Raw genomic sequence first — 20,081 nt, 5'->3', positions numbered from 1 at the left:
AGTACAGATTTGAGCAGAGATGGGGTTTTAAGATTTAAAAAAATCAACAAAATTTGCTTTATTAACGTGGAACATGTACACATTCTTGTCAAGCTTCTCCAAAAATATATCAAGAATTTTTTTAAAAAAAATCAAGCAACACAAAAGCATAGGGAAAAATGTAAAGTGACTCAGCTGCATAGAATTTTAGAAGAAACAGATGGTCTGAATTCAGACCCGGCCATGGGATGGAATCATTATTAATTGCCTAGACCAGGGGTAGTAGGCAACCTCGGCTCTTTTATGACTCATGGACTTCAACTCCCAGAATTCCTGAATCAGATGATTCAGGAATTCTGGGAGTTGAAGTCCATGAGTCATAAAAGAGCCGAGGTTGCCTACCTCTGACCTAGACAGATTATCTTTCTTGGGACCATGAGGGAGGAAACTTCTCACATCCTGGTCCTTTTAGATGCTGGCAGTAGCTTTTGATATCAGTGATATATACTGCTAGAATGCCTGCCAAGTTTGGAGACACTGATCTTCAGTGATTCTGCTCCTGAGTGAATGATTCCAGTCTGTTAGGATGAGATATGGTATTTGAGGCTGTAGCTGCTCCACAGTGCTTGCTACTCCCCCTATCTATTATATCAAGTTGCTAGATGAGGTCTTCTGTTGATCTAAAGGGAGCTGCTATCATTAGGCTGCTAATACTCAGCTGTATATTACATTACCAAGTCAAATTGAAATGCACTGAAGTTTGAATAAACCTCTGGAGGTTGTCGGGGTCTGAAGAGGGCAAAATAAACTCAGATTAAATCCATCCAAGGTTGAGTTGTTATATATAACTCAAATATATTGAAATATTGATGGTCACTGGATAGAGTTGTGTGCATTCCAAGTGAACTGGTTCAAGAGCTAGGTGTCCTTCTGGACTCATGACTATTGGTCAAAGAACAGTCTGTGGCTTGGGTGGGGTGTGTGGAGTTATGCTTATCTTAATCCTATATGCTAGTTTTTATCCCACCTGGGCCAGGAGGCTTTAAAGATAGCAAGCCATCTTTTCAGCACTATATGGTTTGATTATTGTAATAGATATGGAACAGCCTTTGCACAGGCCAATTGATTTGGGGTGTCGTGGCAGGAGTATTACTGAGTCAGTTTACAGAACTGCAAAATTGCAATGGCAGTGCTAAAATTGTTGCATTGCTTACCTGCAGGTTTTTGGGCCCAGTTAGCCCTGCAACTTTATGCTGTCTTGTCAGCAATAAATTTGCCCATTAGTAGAGACATATTATGAAGGTTTGCTAAAAATCTCCCCCATCCATCAGAGGTGAGAAATTTCTGATGGGTCCTACACTCTGGAACTCTTTTTCTTAGTGGTCTGTGCAACTATCCCCCTCATTACACTTCAAAAAACCCTCCCTCTTGCAAAGTTGACTGCTAACAACATCCATTGGGGCCCTACCTACAGTATGCCTTTTGTATCAATTTATATTTTTAATTTGTTGTGACCCACGCAGAGGCTTGACTATTAATTTACAGTTTTTAAAACCCACTCCCCAGAATAAAACCCAGCTGTATGGCAATACTATGGCTACAAAAACTGGGAAGAGAGAATAATGGCTTTCCCAGTTTGGAAAGCAGTGAGATTTGCTAAATCAGTTTTAACAGAATAACAGAGTTGGAAGGGACCTTGGAGGTCTTCTAGTCCAACCCTCTGCTCAAGCAGGAAACACTATTTCAGACAAATGGTTGTCCAATCTCTTCTTAAAAACTTCCAGTATTGGAGCACCCACAACTTTTGGAGGCAAGTCATTCCACTGATTAATTGTTCTGTCAGGAAATTTTCTCCATAGTTTTATCTCGTTTAGTTTCCATCAACTGCTTCTTGTCCTGACTTCAGGTACTTTGGAGAATAGGCCGACCCCCTCTTCTTTCTGGCTGCCTCTTAGATATTAGAACACTGCTATCATGTCATCCCACCAGGCTCAAGGTTGACTCAGCCTTCCATCCTTCCGAGGTAGGTAAAATGAGGACCCAGATTGTTGGGGGCAATTAAGCTGACTTTGTAATAATGCCGCTTGGGGTGTGTGTGAAAGCCCTAATAAGCAGGCATATACATAGAATGAAGGCTACTGCTAAGCTTGTAAGCCGCCCTGAGTCTTCGGAGAAGGGCGGGATATAAATGGAATTAAAATAAATAAAAAAAAAATAAAAAAAAAATTAACATCTGTTTTAACAGATGTTCATTAATTTGGAATAAGCTAAGAGTAGTTGCTCATATTCTTCATTTCAACTGGAAACATATATCCAAATTAGTTACTATACTAGTAAGTACTACAAATTTAAGAGATGTTTTGAGAAGACTGAGATAGTTTACTTGTTTCCTTTTCTATCAGGTCTAAGTGGTGAATCAAACACAATTAGGATACAGCCATAATATTTGACATTTTAAATGTAACAATAAAAATAATTAAAAAATAATTCCATTTTAAGATCTTTAAAATGACTTTTTATAAAACCTTAACGTGGAAGCAAATTTCAATTCACACATTTCTCTGTAATACAGCAAAACAAACTACTTTCAATGGGCAACAGCAATGTATATTTAATTTGTGACATTCCACTCAAGTCTGGGAAATAAACTGTAACATAGAGCAGCAATGATGTCAGATGGCTATGCCTATTCAGTTTGTATGAAACTTGATTTATGTCAAAATCAAAATGCTTTTAGAAAGTATCAGTAAAATAACTTTCCATAGCTCCTTTTGGGCTGCCAGGCACTGCAGTTGCTGATCTACATTTATAAACATGACAAAGTGTAATTCCATTTGCTATTTTTGTTGTTCCATTACTCCCTTGCAACTTATTTGTCCCCCACTTAGATTTCAATGTGCAGTAAACAAAATCATGCCCCTATCCATCATCAGTAAACTCAGGGTTGATGATTCTTCTCCCAAACAGAGCCATTTCAGTGCAAACATAATCAGATCTGCTGAAAATTGCCAGCACCTAAAAATGCTTACTTTCTATTGCTAGTACTTTTTTTCTGCAAAAAGATTTCAAATTTAGCTGCTAAAGGCCTTTGTGCATAACAATATTGTCTAGACTACAAAGCTTTTTAGACTAAATATACAGCACCTCTCTGTGTGTATTTGGCTTTGTTCTGGATTTGTCTTCCTATTGCAAGTGTGTCAAACTGCTGGCCCGCAGGCCGGTTGCATCATGTGGAGGCCGCACCCACCCCAGCTCCGGCAATACAAAAAAAGTCACGATACGTTGCAACACGTCACGTGACACGGCGAGTTTGATACCCGTGTGTCAGTGTGATCTCCTCCAGTGGCAAAGAATGGTTCTAATTACATTTCAGTCTGTAAATCAAATACATTATCAGACTTATCCTCAACTGCTAAAAATAGACCCATTGTGCCCTAATGGGGGATGACAAGTCCAGCACTTCATACTGTACTTGCCAATCCAATCTTGTTTGCAAGAACTGTGACTGAAATTCAATAGAAAGATATGGGGTAATGTTACGGTGAGCCAAAATAAACAACATGAACAAAAATTAGTCATTACAAGGGGAACACACAAATGATGTCAAAACAGAAAAGTCATGGATCAGTTTGATCCCTGTGTTCTGACAGGAATCACTTATGTCTGGTAGTAAATAGTAGTAAGTAATAGTAGTAAGTAATCTAGGCAAGTGAAATCAAATCTGGTCAAATATCTTGTAAAGTTTTTGTTGGTTGTTGAAAAACAATTCTCTTTTGAACAATTGATTTATTCAGAATAAATGCTCACTGAATGGTAATAAAAATGAATTTGAACTTGAAAAATAAGGTGAATTTTTGGGATACTGTTGTGAAAACAATCTAAAATCACAGTGCTCAAGTTCATGAAAAAAGTTTTTTTATTGGAAATGGCTAAAATATGATAGCAACATTGTAGTATCCCTAAGGGAAAAAATGGACCTGGTTTGGTATCTAATTTAATTCTCATATATTTAAACTAGATTGCATTTATTATCAGCACAATAACCATAAACTCTAATTCTTCTCATGCTAATCTTTTAAATTTTATTATAAGGATATATATTTATTGGCATTGAGTCCTTTCATAACTGCTTAGCATAGTGTTGCTTTAGCCGAACTTCTGAGTGCAAGACACGATGAGACATAGTGTCGTAACACTAATAATATTCTATCTATGTAGAGACAAGAGTTGAACTGAAAAATCAATCAACTATTATGCTTGGAACTCTGAAAATCTTGGAAAATTATGACATCTTGTAAGGGAGTTTAAGGTATAGTTTTCAGTTGGTCCAAAGTTTATTGCAGAGTGGCTCTTAATCTTTGTTTCTACATAAAAGAAAAAGATGTGCTTGAGACTCTTGATGACTGCATTCCCAGAGCTTTCTTGGCAGAGGTTTGCAATTACTTTCTTCTAAATTTCTTAGTCCAGCCAACGGCCTTGGAATCTCAAGGTAATTCTTCTACCCAAATATTAATGAGAGTCAAACCTGCTCAGCTTCTCAGTTTAGCCAGGGTCAGCAAGGTGTTGCCAGTTTCTAAGGTGCATATTAACTATTAATGAAAGTTGACTTGTGTCTGTGCTCCAAGGAAGTATGGGATCAAATGTAATTCTGTGATTTCTGAAAGTTTCTAACAGAGTTGCGATTGCATGGGTTTGGGATCACCTAAAGATTTATGATGGGTTGCAAACTGTCAGTTCATTCAAAATGATACATCTGTGGATACTTTTAAAAGTCTTCATAATTATGTCTTTAAATAGGGAACTCCAGTGTGAATTTGTACATGCTTATTCTGCAGTTCATACCACTGAATTCACTACTTGTAGCTAATGTTGGCTCTTTTGCCATCTACAAAATATATCCTCGTTATTTATAAATATATATTAAAGCTGGCTCTCCGTATGACTAGGTTGACACAATGTACTAAGCCACATTTTGTTTTTAATCTTTTTAAAGTTAGCCCTATTCACCCTGTTCAGGGTTAATGCTAATCTTTACAAGGTAATTTACAAATCCCAGCAATTGGTTTTACATATTGTGCTAAGCTAAAAATCACACTACAATGAGGGACTATGAGAAGACTCAGTGAAGGTAGTTTGGCTAACATTTGTAACAGTTGTTGTCAGTGGGCCAAATAAAAGAAAGAGGAAATTTATTGTCTACTTGAGAGTGAAATATTTTTTGGATAACTTTTTGGATGGTGAGAAGCCAAAACATTGTAAAAATACTATCTTTTTAATATCTGAAAAATAGCCTGACCAACCTTTGGCTGACAGTAGCCAACCAAGCCATGGAATTCAAGAGATTAAATCTATTTACTTTACTCCAAATCTTTGCATCTGCAGGCATTACATTGGAGGCACTCAGTTTAATTTGGTGCTCCTTTCAAGTTGTAAAGGTTAAAATTATCTTTGGCCGTGAGTCCGTGCACACTTAATTGAAAGCAAGGACCACCAAAGCAAGAACTATACTATTATTCTCTCGCTAGAGAGAGTATATTAAACATCAAGCCACATCCTCAGCTAGGTGCCTCTTCAGATTCAGTAGCTGGGTGAATCCCAACAGGTGTAGCTTACCTTGTGTATGTCATCCTGAGAAACAGGTTTATTATCCTAACCAGAGATCTCTAATGGGAACAGGTTGAAATCAATTCTGCCAAATACCCTGATCTTTCCACGGCAGTGCGAGCTCACTGCTTAGTTTATGGTAAACTCAGAAGAAATGGGTTAAAGCTGTTTAAGCGGATAATAAAATTATAAAATTGCAACGACACTATCTTTTTTTATTTTGGGTCTCCTTTCAGTCACTACCCACTGAACGCTTGTGTTGCGAGACAGAAGCAGGCGATTAAAATAATGGCTTCGGCTTACGTCAACCAAGGATACAGTTACATAAATAGGCAGATCAAACAACCTATTTATTTTTCAAACGGTTCAGTGCGGCTGCTACGTTGTGCCTTGAAAGGTTACCGAAACGAATGCCTTGCACCTTCTCATTCCCAGCCTGGGTTACGTTTTGCTTTTCTCCGTGCAAAGCGGCCGGAACGACCTGCGATTTACGGAGCTTTAGGGAACACACAAGATGGACGGAGCAGGCAAGCCTTTCGAAGCAGCGCGCAGCACCCTAGCCGGGGAAAAAGCCTCGGCGCCCGCTCTCTCGCGACGAGACATGGCTGCGAGAAAGGCGGGGCTCGCTAACTGCTCCCGCCGCCCCATTGGCTTGCCTTTAATATCTTCTTTGCGTGTCTCGGAGCCTTCTTTTATATGCGTTCGGCTTTGCCACGTGATCGGAGAGAGGTGGTCGGGACTTCCTGTTTGAGGTCAGGGAAGGGAGGGGGGAGGAGGGATTCTTCTCGCCTCTCTCTTTCTCCTTCGCTCCTTGCTCCCTCCCTCCTCGTCCCGTTGTGGTCTCGCGCTGGCTGCCTGGCGGGGCTCTTGTCAGTTAGTAACAAAATGGCTGCGGTGGCAGCAGCTCTGCTCCTGAAGCGGAGGGCACAGGCGGCGGAGGCGACGGCGGCTGCTGCGGCTGCTACTGCAAGGAGGAGTGGAGGGCCGGGTCGGCGGCAACACTGAACCCAGCGGCGTTGCTTGTCCCGCCAGCGGCCCAACCCCTTTCCCTTCCAGGCGAAAGCTCGGTCCGAGGAGCCGTCCCTGCGGCTGCTGCCTCCATAAATCCCCCTGGTTCCCCCAGAGAATCTCTCGTCAATCGCTGGGGAGGGACAGGAGAGCGAGCGGCTGCTGCTGCTGTGGATTCTGCAGTTAACTGGGTGGATCCCACGGGGAGAGGAAACGACTGACGGACCTCCTTATGAGAAACTCCGGGTCGCCCCGGGTTTTGCGGATCCTGTCTTTGTGAGAAAGAGACTGGATTTTGCCTTCTTCTCGGGATCCACCTATGTTTGGCTTGTCTGGGTGGATCCGTATGAAAGAGAGTGGTGGGCTCCCTCCTCACCACGAAGCCTGTTTTCTGGATCCTTTTAGGATCCCAGTACATGAGAGAGACTGCTGGAGCTCCCTTCCTTGGATCCACATATGAAAAGCACTGCTGGTGGATTTCCCTGGCATTTGTGGATCCTTGCCTGGATTCTTCTCCCCCTTGGATCTTCCTGAAAGAAACTGTTAGATCTTTGTTTTTTTTCTGTTTGTGTTCTACATCTCGCTTTCCTTTTTTTTTTTTTTAAAAAAAGACTTTACTGGATACTTGGATCTCTGTCTCAGAGTCTTCTGGCTCTTTTTTGTTTTTCTGAGCTAATCTTCTTTAAACTTTTGAATGGGTTCGATATTATCCATTTTAATTTGCACTTTTGAAAACAAAATATTCAGATGCTTCTCCCTGTAAACTGAGAATCTACCAACATCTTTTTAAAAGCCGTACCCTGAACAACTACAAAGGATACAGATTTCACGCTCATCCCTGACAGTATATTTTTGCTGCAACCATCTATGTTTAATTTTAAAAACAAAATTGCGCAGAATTTAGCTGAGAACTCATAATTGTGAGTTTTGCTTCATTGAAGAAGAAGAAGAAGAAAAAATCTTGTTTTGCAATTGGACCTGCTTCTGCTGCACTTACCTTCTGGGCTGGAAATAAAACTGGAGCATACAGCTCTTCTACCGTTGGTTTCTTGTGTGATTTTCCCAACCCCTTTCCTCTTTTGTGGCAGAATACTTTTTGATGGTTTTTGTTTTTCGTTTTAACTTGGAACGAGCATAGATATTTTAAAAAAAACAAACCTGACTTTATTGGCCGTGAGAGATTTTTTTCATATTCAACGTGAAAAATACGGGTATTTTTTGTAAGAAAAAGCATTAAAAAGAAAGGAGCACGGTAGTGAAACTCCCAGGCGCCAGACAAAATATTCATTTGTTCTTTTTCAAGGAGACTGAGTCGAAAGCTGCCAAAGAGCCCCAGAAAGAAACGAAGCAAGGTAAGGACCGTTCACATTCTTAATATGGAGGTAGAAAAAGTTACAGATGGAAAAAGACCTATGAAGTTCAGTGCCTGCAGTTCCCTATGCAGGAGATCTTGATCAGGACTATCTGTAACCTGTTTTTTAATCATGTTATTATTAAAATGAAAAATTAACAAATCTCCCTATCAAGCTGATGTATTCACAAGCTAAAATATCCCCAGCTGACAGCTTCAGAGACTTTAAAAACTTTAATGTTTCTCATATTTCTTGTTACTATTGAAAAATCCAAATGCCTCATTTATGAAAAAAAATATGGAAGAAAATGGAAATAATGAGAAATGATTTCTTTTGAATTACTAGGGTTTGCATGCTGTTAGTAATTCTTACTATCATTTGGTGTGCTGTTTGGAAAATAGTGATAATTAATCTTGGCAATTTCAGTTGCTAGAATAGAGAAGCTGATTGAATGTAACCAAGTGGTCAAAACTTGAACTTCATTTGTGATTAGTTACAGTTGGGTATTTAAATAATGAGCGGTGCAATTCGGTATTGACTTATTTAAATTAAATTCCATTGTGTTTAGTAGGACTTATCAATTGGTATGCTCAAAGGACTGCAGCCTTTTTTTTTCTAAAGTAGTTTTTCTGATGTCTCCATTTCTTTGCTGGAGTATTAATAAGGCTAGATTTTTTCCCCTTTTCCTAGTATTTTTTATTAAATGTAACAATTATTAAATATAAACACAGAGGTAGAATGACAGTTTGCATGTAATTTTAATATGGAACTTTACTGACACTGTACCCAAAAACCTCAGGTTATTTAAATAAAAAACTAGGCTCTCTGGAAACATAGTTCATGCATAGAAGAGTGCTGTGATACTTTTAAAAGAATATTACACAGGTGACTAAGGCTGATTTAAAATTCCTTAATGTTTTTATCATTTTCTAAACAATACTAAAAGATGGTTTGTTTACTTAAAAGTCTGCATACGAACAACAAACATAACATCTCTGTAGTACTCTAGACAAATGGTTTTATTACCAGATTCATAACAGAAACCTAGGTTGTGAGAAATACCTACATAAGAAAGCATCTATAATAATTATTGAAATGTTTTTAAAAGCCGATAATGTGTTTCATTATGATTTCTGCATATTTGAGTTTTTTTCTGTTTTGTCCATATAGTATCATTTCCATCAGAAATTAGAAAAATGAACAGTTTTACACAAGAAAAACTCAGGACTTAATATAACTTGTTACAGGAATTTCTGATCATCATCAGAGTTGAGGGTCTCTTTAGGTTGTATATTCTCAACTTTGATCTAAAATGCCACAAATATTTAAATTTCATTCATAGATACAAACATGCTTTATTGCTATTTTTATTTTTTAAATTTTAGATTTAAATTTCCTACACAAGTGTATTAGTAACCCTTCAGTTAACAAACTATTTTATCATAGGTAACTTTTGAAAAAAGGCTATGGCCTTTTAAAAAATCATTAAACTATTTTCTTTCTTTCCAATGTAATTATAGTTATTGATACATTTTGGTTAACTTTTTAAACATATTTTTAACATAACAGGTGTTCCATTTTTCATTGATGTGTTAAGTAGATTATGTACAAAATACAAGATTTTTAGTTTTGCAATAATTTTGTTGCATTCTTAATTTTAATGCAAATATGTTTTCACTGATCAAGAATTAAATGGTCTTAATGATAGGGTTCAAATATAGTCCTTTTAGTGCAATATAGAGGACGGAAATGCATTAAAAATCCATTATTGATTTTTCATATTTCCTGAAAAAGAATAGTCAAGTGGAGAGTGACTGACCAGAGCAAAGGAATAGTGGGGTTTACTGTATAATAGATATAATTCAGTGACTATGTCAATGCAGTGCGCAGCAGCTATGAAAAGCAATGTGAATTCTATGCTGGAGATCATTACAAAGGAGCTGCAAATAATACTATTCTGTAATGTTCTGATGCAAATATATAATGTGACCATATTTGAAATGCTATATGTACAGCCAACAACTGTATACCAAAAAGCATATTATCAAGCTAAAAACAGTGCAGAAAATGGTAACCATAATTATTAGACAATTCCATCATTTTCATATGTAAATTAGTGCTCTTTGATTGAGAAAACAATGCAAAGTAACTGTGGGCAAAGTAGAGCTATATAAACCGTACATAGAAATACAAAAAAAATAATGAAGTTTTTCCCCCCCAAAAATACAAGAATCAAAGGTTGTCAAATGATGCTGAGTGATGAAAATGCTTCTTCACACATCATATAGACTGGAACATGGTATCACAATACACAGCTATAGCCAGCAACCTTGATAATTTTAAAAGGGATTATGTATATATTCATGCAGAAGAAGATTGCTAGTAAATGAGGCTATATGCTATCTTCAGGATCAGAGATAGCATGCTTAATCAGTTACTGAGAAACAGTAGCAGAGGAAGCTGCTGTTGTTTTCTTCTGGGATTTCCATAGGCATTTAGATGGCCATTATACAAATAAATATTGGACTAAGTAGGCCGGTGGTTTGATTCACTTAGGCTCTTGTGTCAATAAGCAGTCTGCAAAACACTTTAAAACAATTAATTAAAATATCCCAAATGCAAGTTTGTTCTTCCTCACGATATGAATATTGGATGTCCCAATATTGATAAAAAAATTCTGTGTCAATGCTAGTCTATCAGCTAAGCAGGCACTGTCTCATGAAAAGTATTTGTACTTTGAAACCATACTATCTCTTTTGTGATTCAATAGTCATGCCTTTGTGAAATTCATCACAGTTCTTGAATAGATAGCAGATGAATGAACATTGAATAAGGCACTTACTTACCTTTGGATCTTGCTTTTGGTGAGAAGTTCGGCTTTGAACCTCACACTTTTTTAATGTGTACTAATAAGATAAATATTCTATATTTGGAAATTGTTCTTGTAACAATTTTTTAAATTGGATGAAAGAGATCCTATTTTCCCCATTGAAAGCAGTCAATTTTTTATCTGCAGTTGGAGCTAATGTACCATTTAGCAACAGAGATTAACACTGCTGGGTAGACAACTATTAAGGCATTAAATATTTCAGCTATTTTTGCTGATTTAAATTTTACATCAGTATTCAGTGTATCATAAATTCAAGGATCACATGGTAAACATTGGAGTATCATATGTCTAACAACAGGTTTTTTGGGGTGTGGTGTCTTTGGATGTGTTTCAGAGATTCAATATTTTAGCCAGGTGTAAAAAAAAGGCAAAAAGGAATCCTCACTGTACCAAAGTTCACATAAATATTTTTCCCTGTCTCAGTTAAAGATCCAAACGAATTTCCATCAATGGAGAATTCACTTTTATTTACAAGGTTGATTGTTTCCTTAATGATAGCAAGCTGTAAGAATAGAGTTACTAAAGCATCAATGTAGATATAATTTGGAAATTAGCATCTTAATGGAATTAAAAAAAAAACCCGAGGCCATTGAGAAAGAAGAATGAATAATACCTAAAATTACATTTAGTTTTTTTCTCTACAGCTGGTCTTGTTGAAATAAATATGCACTTTTCCCAGTACTGTCATCTGGCTGCTTTCCAAAACAAGCTGGAGGAGGAGAAGGTCAGGGGTGGGGCAGCCTTTTCCTTCAGCAAAGGCGGATTCAGATGGAAAGAATTGCTAAGAAAGTCTCTGTGAGAACACTACAGACTTAATGCTTAGCTTCTACTCATTTCAATTCATCCAAGGAATAAATGCTAATTTCTTTGCCTTTCAAATCTGTCACTAGTTGATATCATTACTTCATATAAAGCAATTTGAAATATTAAATTTAATGCATTTTGGTGAAGACAGAAATACACCATGAACTATAAAAGTATTGTTTTGGCTGCTGCTTGCTTAGGATTTGCATTCCTTGCTTTGCAGGATGTTACCTTCTGATGCACCATCAAACTGTTGTTAAAAACTAAAATCCATATTACAAGTTAATGTCATACTTGAAACCTTTTCCCCCCTGATGTTGAAGCCTTAGAAAGGAATTGATCATTCTATTTTAGTGCTATAGATGAATAATAAACCTCTTAAGTGCCTGATGATGCTGCAGTCTAGCCAATTTAGTATCAGCTGATGCCTTTTGGTGATAATGTCTTGAGCTTTGCAGTAATTTTATAAAGGTTATTAGCTGGATCAGTACTGAAAGACTCAAATATTTTGATGAATTGTAATATGCTCTGGATGTAACATTTATCAAATTAGTTTTCTATGATGCATGACTTGTGCATTTATGGATAAATATAGCAGGTTGTAGAAAAAGATGAATCTCCATATAAAAACATTCTAAATTGGATTGTTCATTGATTTCAGTGGAACCTGTTTTAAACTAGGTGTACTAAGAGCTGCGATTCAGAGAGCCACAAAACACTACTGATATACAGGGAGATAGCAGATTTTTATATTTCTTCAGTCCTCTAATTGTATGTGTTTGGAGGAGTCCTTGAATTTTGTTTGTCTCAGGGGATTGGATGACAGTGAGAAACTAAAAAAACACACTCTTGGGCATTTGGCATATTATATAGTTCTTTGAACTTTGGTCAACATTTCGAATCAAAACAATATTTTCAGCTGTGAACTTCAAAATAGAAAGGCATTTAAGTATGTTTCTGTTCTGTAGCCATACGGTAATCAGTATATTTGCATGAGTGTTACCTATTTTCATCTTCTCAATAAAAACTATTGGGAAAGTCATCAGATATTACTATGTAACAAGTAATTTTTGTGTTTTTATTTTCTCTGCAATCTAGAAGGTTAACCTTGAATACCCAGTTGGGTGTAGTTTTGTATCTAAAAGGATTCAAAGTGAAGGAAATAAACTTTAGCCTTTGAATCATAAATAGTCTGAGGCATATAAGCTGGTTACCAGAACATCTCTTGTTATGTTTTATAGCTGTGGAGAGCTTAAGAGTGAAAGCAGAATCTGCTATAGAAGTAATGTTTTATGGCTGGCTGCCCAGATTGTCTAGCTTTGTACATAGCTCTGTGGTTTGTTTTTGGAGGGCTAGACAGGTGAAATGAATTCTTAATAAACAATTTTATCTCTGCACAATTATTTTTTTCTTTTGAAAATATTCTTTTGTCATTTAATTTTTAAATAAACTGTACATAATCATAAAACAAATTCTTGGACAAAGTTTTTTTTACATGTATAGATTGCTTCTGTTTATTATTCAACTTAAAAATATTTTTTAGGAATGAGTGAGCCTAAAAATAATTTTAGCTTTTTTTCAACATAAATTGATTTCCTCAGAGTAGCCATAAATATAAAGCTATTACTGTTACTTAACTTAAGATAATTAAACATACTGTACTGTAGAGCCCTTCTCAAATTCTCTCACTATTGTGGTATATTACAGACTACTAGGAGAATCATTTACATGCTTTTCTAAAGCTGTATTGGTAATATTTTGTTATTAAAAGCTTATTATTTCCTTTTTTTGTTTGTTTGACCTTGGTCTTTTATGTTTTGTTAGTGTTTTTTCTAATGAATTCAGTTTTTATTTTGTTTAATTTTTGAGAGGATCTTCAAGAACTTTTAGTTTAAAAAAATTAAACTTGAAGTGTAATTAATAGCAAAGACAGACATTTAATCTTGGATTCCATTTCTTTATATATCTGACCCAGGACATATGTTTTGAAACTCTAAGGAAAATAACTAGAAATTTGTTCTATGAATATATTGTATGAGGAATTGTAGGCAAATGAAAGGCTCAGCCCAGTAGCAGATTTGCTTTATTGCCCCTGGCAGTGTCACTTAATTGTCAATCATATGGAAATAATGTCTGCCACCTGTGAAATTGAAGGAACAAATAGTGTATAGTTGTACACTTGAGGAAGAGCTGAAAGAACTAATAAGCTTTTTCACCTTGTTCAAAAATATCTGCTTACTTTGAAAGTTGTGGATAATATAAATGGCTATTGGTTCATCTTCAAGAATACAGTTACGGAAGTATAAAATATTCTCCATTACTACCGGTATATTTTGGCTGTCTCATGTAGTTGATATCCACTATTCTTATCAGTTTCTAGTGTCTGATTATTTTTATTTTTTCATCCTTTCACGTCACTGGCAACTTTCTGGACTAGTCCTTGCAGTTTTTCTTGGCAAGATTTCTGAAGTGGTTTGCTATCTCTTCCCTCTGAGGGCTGAGAAGGGGCTATGACTGGCCCAAGGTCACCTAGCTGACTTTGTACTTAAGGTGGGACTAGAACTCAGTCTCCCACTATGTAACCTTGTTACCACTGCACTAGACTGGCTCTCCTGCCTGATTTTTAGAGGTAGAAAATTAATTTAAAAGAAATATCAAAGCACAGTTTCCCTGTTAAATCTATAAGGATAGTATGAAATGTGAAAACAACTTAATTAACTCAGTTTTATTTCAGTTTTGTTAATCTGTTTATATTGTATCTTGTTAACTGACAGATTTGAGCTAAATAAGCAAGAAAGCAATAACAGAGATTTACTTCTCTTGCTGTAAAATACTACTGTAACAGCACATACAGTATTGCAAGCTAACTGCCCACAGCCAGTTTGAACCTGGTGGGTAGTATCTAATATACTTCAGCAATTTCTTATACATTGATGAAGTATATTACATACTGTATTAGAATCTCCATTTAATGCCTGCAACTGACTGCTACATAAAGTCATTGTCCTTTTCCAAATGCATATATGGAGATCATGCTAACTGGAATTAAGCCATGTGAAAGCGATTCCTTACTCTCTCCCAAAGGCGGCACTTGTACTTGATCAGAACTTTGGGGGTTTGAGAGGTCGGACTGCTTCATAAAATTGAATATCCTCCTAGTAATTTGAGCTGAATATTTTTCCTGAGCCTTCTCAGAGGAAAGTAGCAGTCATCCAGTGAACATTATCCCAATTCAGCCTACTTAAATTTTGCTTGTAACTCTTTCCAGTCCAATCCCATTCAGTTATGTTGGGGTGACAGTTTCTAGAATTCTCACCTAGCTCGTAAGTATAAGTGCACAGAACTTGATAAAGTAATCCACCACAGAGATTATATATATTTTATACTGAAATATATTTGTGAGAAACATGCCTCCAAAGACAGTGTTTCCTGACCTTGCCAAAGAAAGTGTTTCCTGACCTTGTAATGGTACCAATTTACAAATTATACCAGTTGCTTTTAAATAATTATTATTCCAAATTATTCTTCTAAAAACAAACCGTCTTTTGTTTTTGAATATACTTCAGATGCATCTGCAAACAAATATTAAAGAATATGATTTCACAGCAGGTGCCGCATTATTTGTTAATTGTCTTGTTTCAGCATTCCATTTTTTTAAAAAAACTTTTGATGACTCAGATAAGAAAATGATATCTCTTAATGGTTAAAAAGTGATGGTAACTAATTTGAACAAACAAGTCATTTACTGAAGAGAAAACCCCTGTTTTATTTGATTTTTTATTTTGAGGGGGAGGAAATGGTTTTGGCTTGGTAAATTTGCTTGGCACTTATTTGCTACTAATAAAAAGAGCATGTTATGAAGTAAAATATTTAAGAAGCTGGATTAATAATAGTATTTCTTTGTAAATCAGCTTATTTACTTAGTCTCCAAGAACTGCAGCTTTTTTATTTAAAAGAGAGACTTCTTTTATTTGTATAAAACAAAATTTGAGATGAAGTGCTCTGCCTTCCACTATGCAGTCACTTGCCCTTTGATATTGGTAGGGAGAAAAGATTGGTGAATTGAGCGTTTTGGCCCCCTCTCATTAATTTGTTCTCTTGTCCAAACTGAATTCCATACATTTAACTACATATGGATTTCCTAGTTGGAGTGTTGATTGAGTAGTAGTAGTAGTGGTGGTAATAATAGTTGATTGAATAATGATTGTTGTGAATATTATTTCATTAAATTTATTGTAGCTGCATTATCAAACTTACTAAAGTCATAGTATCAAGCTTAATAAAGTCATAATACTTGACAATACAGTCCAAGTGAAGTATAAAGCCAATCTCAGTATAACACTATTTTTAAAAGTGTGTTGTTGTAAAACTAAATCATATATTATTTAAACTGCAGTATCTTTTCATATCATGTTAATTATTTGTGTTATATATTTCTGAAGGCTTATAGAAAATAACAGATGCCTAATTTAAAGAATGGGTACCATGTCAGTACTGCAATAATAAAAATGACAAATAGAGAATAGCAATGAGTTAGAGGTTTCTATATGTTTTTTCTAACATCTAGTGGTCATACAGATTTTTGCAATATGTCTGGTCTATGTCAAAAAAATTGCCATTTCTGTTTTTAATATAATAAAATTTAAGAATAAAGAGCAAAACTATAAAAAGATTTCCTTGGAATTATCACAGCCAAATGATAAATTTTGGTTTGGTTTAATAAGGGCAATGAAAAATAGCCACATTTCTAAAAGTACATTGTTGTAATTTTCTCATTGAACCACAATCCTAGAAAATGTTTTGATGTTCTTCCTTGAAAATTTTTTAAAATGTTACTTTTATGAGCAGGTGCACCAAGCAGATAAAATAGTAGGACAAAATTATTAAGTACCACCAGAGGACATATGGTATAATATTGTCAATAACTGTTTCATAACGGAAAAAATCTCAGGCCTAAATGAGTGAATTTTAGTTAGGGCCTTGCCACCAGGTGAGAAAAAAAATGATAGCTTCACATTACCATCATGAAAGAAAGAAAGGGTAGCATTTAGAAAATCTAGTATATCAGGCGCCCTTGTCCTCTTGAAGGCTTGTTCTTTGACATTGTGTTGTGCAAGAGAGCATCTTCGCTCTCGCTAGTACTTCCGTTGTGTAATAAACCTGGTTCCATGCAAGCAGACAATGGAAGAAAGCAAGAAAATGCCAAGTTAAATTAGGAATAATCTCTAGCTCCTGTTTGCTTGTTTTTCCATACTATTGGAAATAATTATTTTTAAAAATGACTCAAGCAAGGCCAGAGGCTCTGTTGATGGAATGAGGGAAGGCTTGGCCTCTCCCATCAACTTTCTATATTTCATCTTCACCTGCATGCCTGAGAGGATGATTTAAAAAAGGATTCAAAGAACGAGTACCTCCAGTATTTCCCAACCTCTCTAGCCTCCACTCTCTGTATTGCAGAGAGACCAGAAGAAAGAGAAATCTCAAATTAAGATTTTTATTCTGAGTTTGTACAGAACAGGTTGGACCAATTATAATAAAGTATTTAATAAACATTCTTGGCAAAAAAAATGCTTTCTTCCTAACTTGGAAAAGTTGGGCTGTTAGTCCACCCTTGATGTGTATAAAACAATGTGTGACTCTGGCCGTTCAGGGAAGAGAATAGAGGTAGTCCTCGACTTACAACAGTTTGTTTAGTGGTCATTTGAAGTTACAGTGGCACTGAAAAAAGTGACTTGTAACCATTTTCCACACTTACGACTGTTACAGCATTCCCATGGTTTATATTTGGATGCTTGCCAACTGTCTCACATTTATGACAGCTGCAGTGTCCCGGGGTTATGTGATCAGCGTTTGCAACATTCTGACAAGCAAAGTCAATGGGGAAACCAGATTCACTTAACAACAGTGTTACTAATTTAACAGCTGCAGTGATTCACTTAACAAATGTGGCAAGAAAAGTTGTAAAATGGGACAAAAGTCACTTAACAAATTTCTCACTTAGCAACACAAATTTTGGGCTCAATTGTGATCGTAAATCGAGGGCTACCTGTAGAAGTTTAAGATAGACAAATTCCTTGCTGTATTAGAGAACACTTTGAATTTAATCATTTAAAAATAGGCAGTATGCTTTAAAACGTGCATGACGATGAAAAGAAAAAAAAACTTTTGTTAGAGATACAGAAATCATAAATTGTGAGGTAGCTAGTTCATTCATTCCTCCTAGTTCTCTCACCTTTTCCTGTGTCCTGTTGAGACCCAGCTTCTCCACTGAACATTTCCTACAACAGGGGTCCCCAACCCCCCGTCTGTGAACCGGTATTGGGTTGCGGCATGCCAGCAACCAGTCTGCACAAATAAGCAAAGCCCCACCTGTGGAATGTAGGCAGCACACAAAACCACGCACTGTCTGGTCTGTGGAAAAACCTTTCTCCACGGAACTGGTCCCTGGTGCCCAAAAGGTTGGGGACCTCTGTCCTACAATATATTTGGCTCTTTTGAGTCTTTGTAAAGCTGCACTGTTTTCCTAAAAGGCGGAAGTCATATGTAAAGTGATTCTTAATTAACAATTGCAATGGTGATTGCCGAGATTGCTGTCATAGGTCGTGGACTCATGTGGCGTCTCACTTTATGACTGCCCTGAATTATGATGGCAATCCTGATCCCAACTGTGGTCGTAAGTCAAGGACTGCCTCTAGTGGTAGTTTGTCATAATTTGAACCTATTGCATCTTATCCTTTGTTTTGGAACAATTCTGAACTATTCTATCCCATCTTCTACATGATAGGGATTTTGGTAGTTAAAAACAGCTGCCATGTTTCCCCTCTATCTTTCTCTTCTAATAGACTAAGCCAGGGGTGTCAAACTCAATTTTATTGAGGGCCGCATCAGCATTGCAGTTGCCCTCATGGGGCTGGGTGGGTATGGCCAGGGTGGGCATGGCCTACTGGGTGGGCGTGGCTAGAGTGCATATGGCCTACTGGGTGGGCATGGCCAGCTCTACATCGTTCGCATTAAGGGTGCCTATGGGGGCTTGGGCAGGAGTGGGACAGATCTGGGGGTCTCTGGCAGAAGGAGGGTCTCTGGGCCAGGGCCAAGGCAGTGGGGGCTGTTCCCTCACTGTTTCCAGGATGGCTTCGCGGGCCACATGAAACCACTTCGTGGGCCGGATCTGGCCCCCGGGCCTTGTGTTTGACATGTCTGGACTAAGCAAACACAGTGCCTCCAAATAATTTATAAGTATTTCTCTCCAGAGTCCTTATTATCTTGGTTGTTCCTTTATGGATACATTTCAGTTTATCAATCTCCTTCGTAAAATCTGATGCCCAGAACTCAATGTAGTATTCTAGGTGTAGTCTAAATAGTGGAGAATACTGGAGAGAAGAGTAAAGTCTTATCTTGTTCTTGACATCACACTTCTGTTGATGGAGCCTGTAATTTTTTTTTAAATTATGCAAGTGTATCACATTATTGCTTCTTTGTGGCACGTGATCCTCAAAAAACCACAGTTCTTTTTCATGTGTAATGCTGCTCAGATTTTGTGCTTAATATTATTGTTGTGCTACATGACCATGACCCAGGTAGTTCCCCTGCATTCCCCTGCATAATTTGGCTCAGAATTCCTGAGCCAGCTGGCTCAGGAATTCTGGGAGTTGAAGTCCACAAGTCATAAAAGAGCCGAGGGTGCCTACCCCTGGTCTAGATTATGAAGCTGCAAAGCAGCTCTAAACAGACTCCGCCTGCTGTGCTTTATAGTTAGGATACTTATGATGGAATGTAGTGTTTCATTTTCTCCAAAATTTTCCCATTATTACCAAAAAAAATAAATGTTCCAGTAACTTGCGGGATCATCCAGGTGATTTTCAGCAAAACTTAGCTAAGAAGCTATGTGCTTTCTGAAAAGTTACTTTTTAAAAAAAAAAATTCTATGCATACCACTCATGCTCATTGTTTCACTTATGATGGGGGCATGAATAGTGAATGCAAACGTGACCTGACCTACACCTTGGATTATTTTTTTTAAACTCCCAGAGTACACCTTGGATTTTTTTTAAACTCCCAGAGTATTATATATTTTGCTCTTTGTATGATTTTTTTTACAACTTCTAAAAAGAGTAATGTTGATGTTTCATGTCCTTTATATTATTTGCCTGATCATGGATTGATAGAGGTCAGAGTGTTTGGCAATGGTTTCTTGTCTTGTGCTTACTCATGATTTTTACTGAGTTCTGCATGCATCTTGTTGCTTGAAGCATGAAGTTCATGATGCACAGAGGAGATTGCAGTGGTAGCATCAATTGTGCATGTGGGGGTATTTTTCCCCATAGGCAAGGGCCCTGCAAATTACACTTGATAGTCATCTCATTGATTGAAACATCTGCTTCAACCTACCTCTTCAGGGAACTGATTATCCCTATTAAGATAGGCCTTCACGTATGCTTTCTAAC

At 36.9% G+C, this 20,081-nt stretch overlaps 1 protein-coding gene across 1 annotated transcript in view; it reads left to right on the top strand.

Moving 5' to 3' along the window:
* The first annotated feature begins 6,261 nt into the window (after positions 1–6,261).
* Positions 6,262–20,081, top strand: part of TNRC6C (trinucleotide repeat containing adaptor 6C) — a 136,532-nt gene continuing 122,712 nt past the window's right edge. The window contains exon 1 of the mRNA XM_081319514.1: positions 6,262–7,943. The gene's annotated coding sequence lies outside the window, so the exon portion shown is untranslated. The remainder of the gene's footprint in view (positions 7,944–20,081) is intronic.

Source organism: Vipera berus, assembly GCF_964194415.1.
Source record: "Vipera berus genome assembly, chromosome: 2".
NCBI lineage: Eukaryota > Metazoa > Chordata > Lepidosauria > Squamata > Viperidae > Vipera > Vipera berus.
The sequence above is the reverse complement of the archived record's forward strand: the minus strand, read 5'-3'. Positions and strand labels throughout refer to the sequence as shown.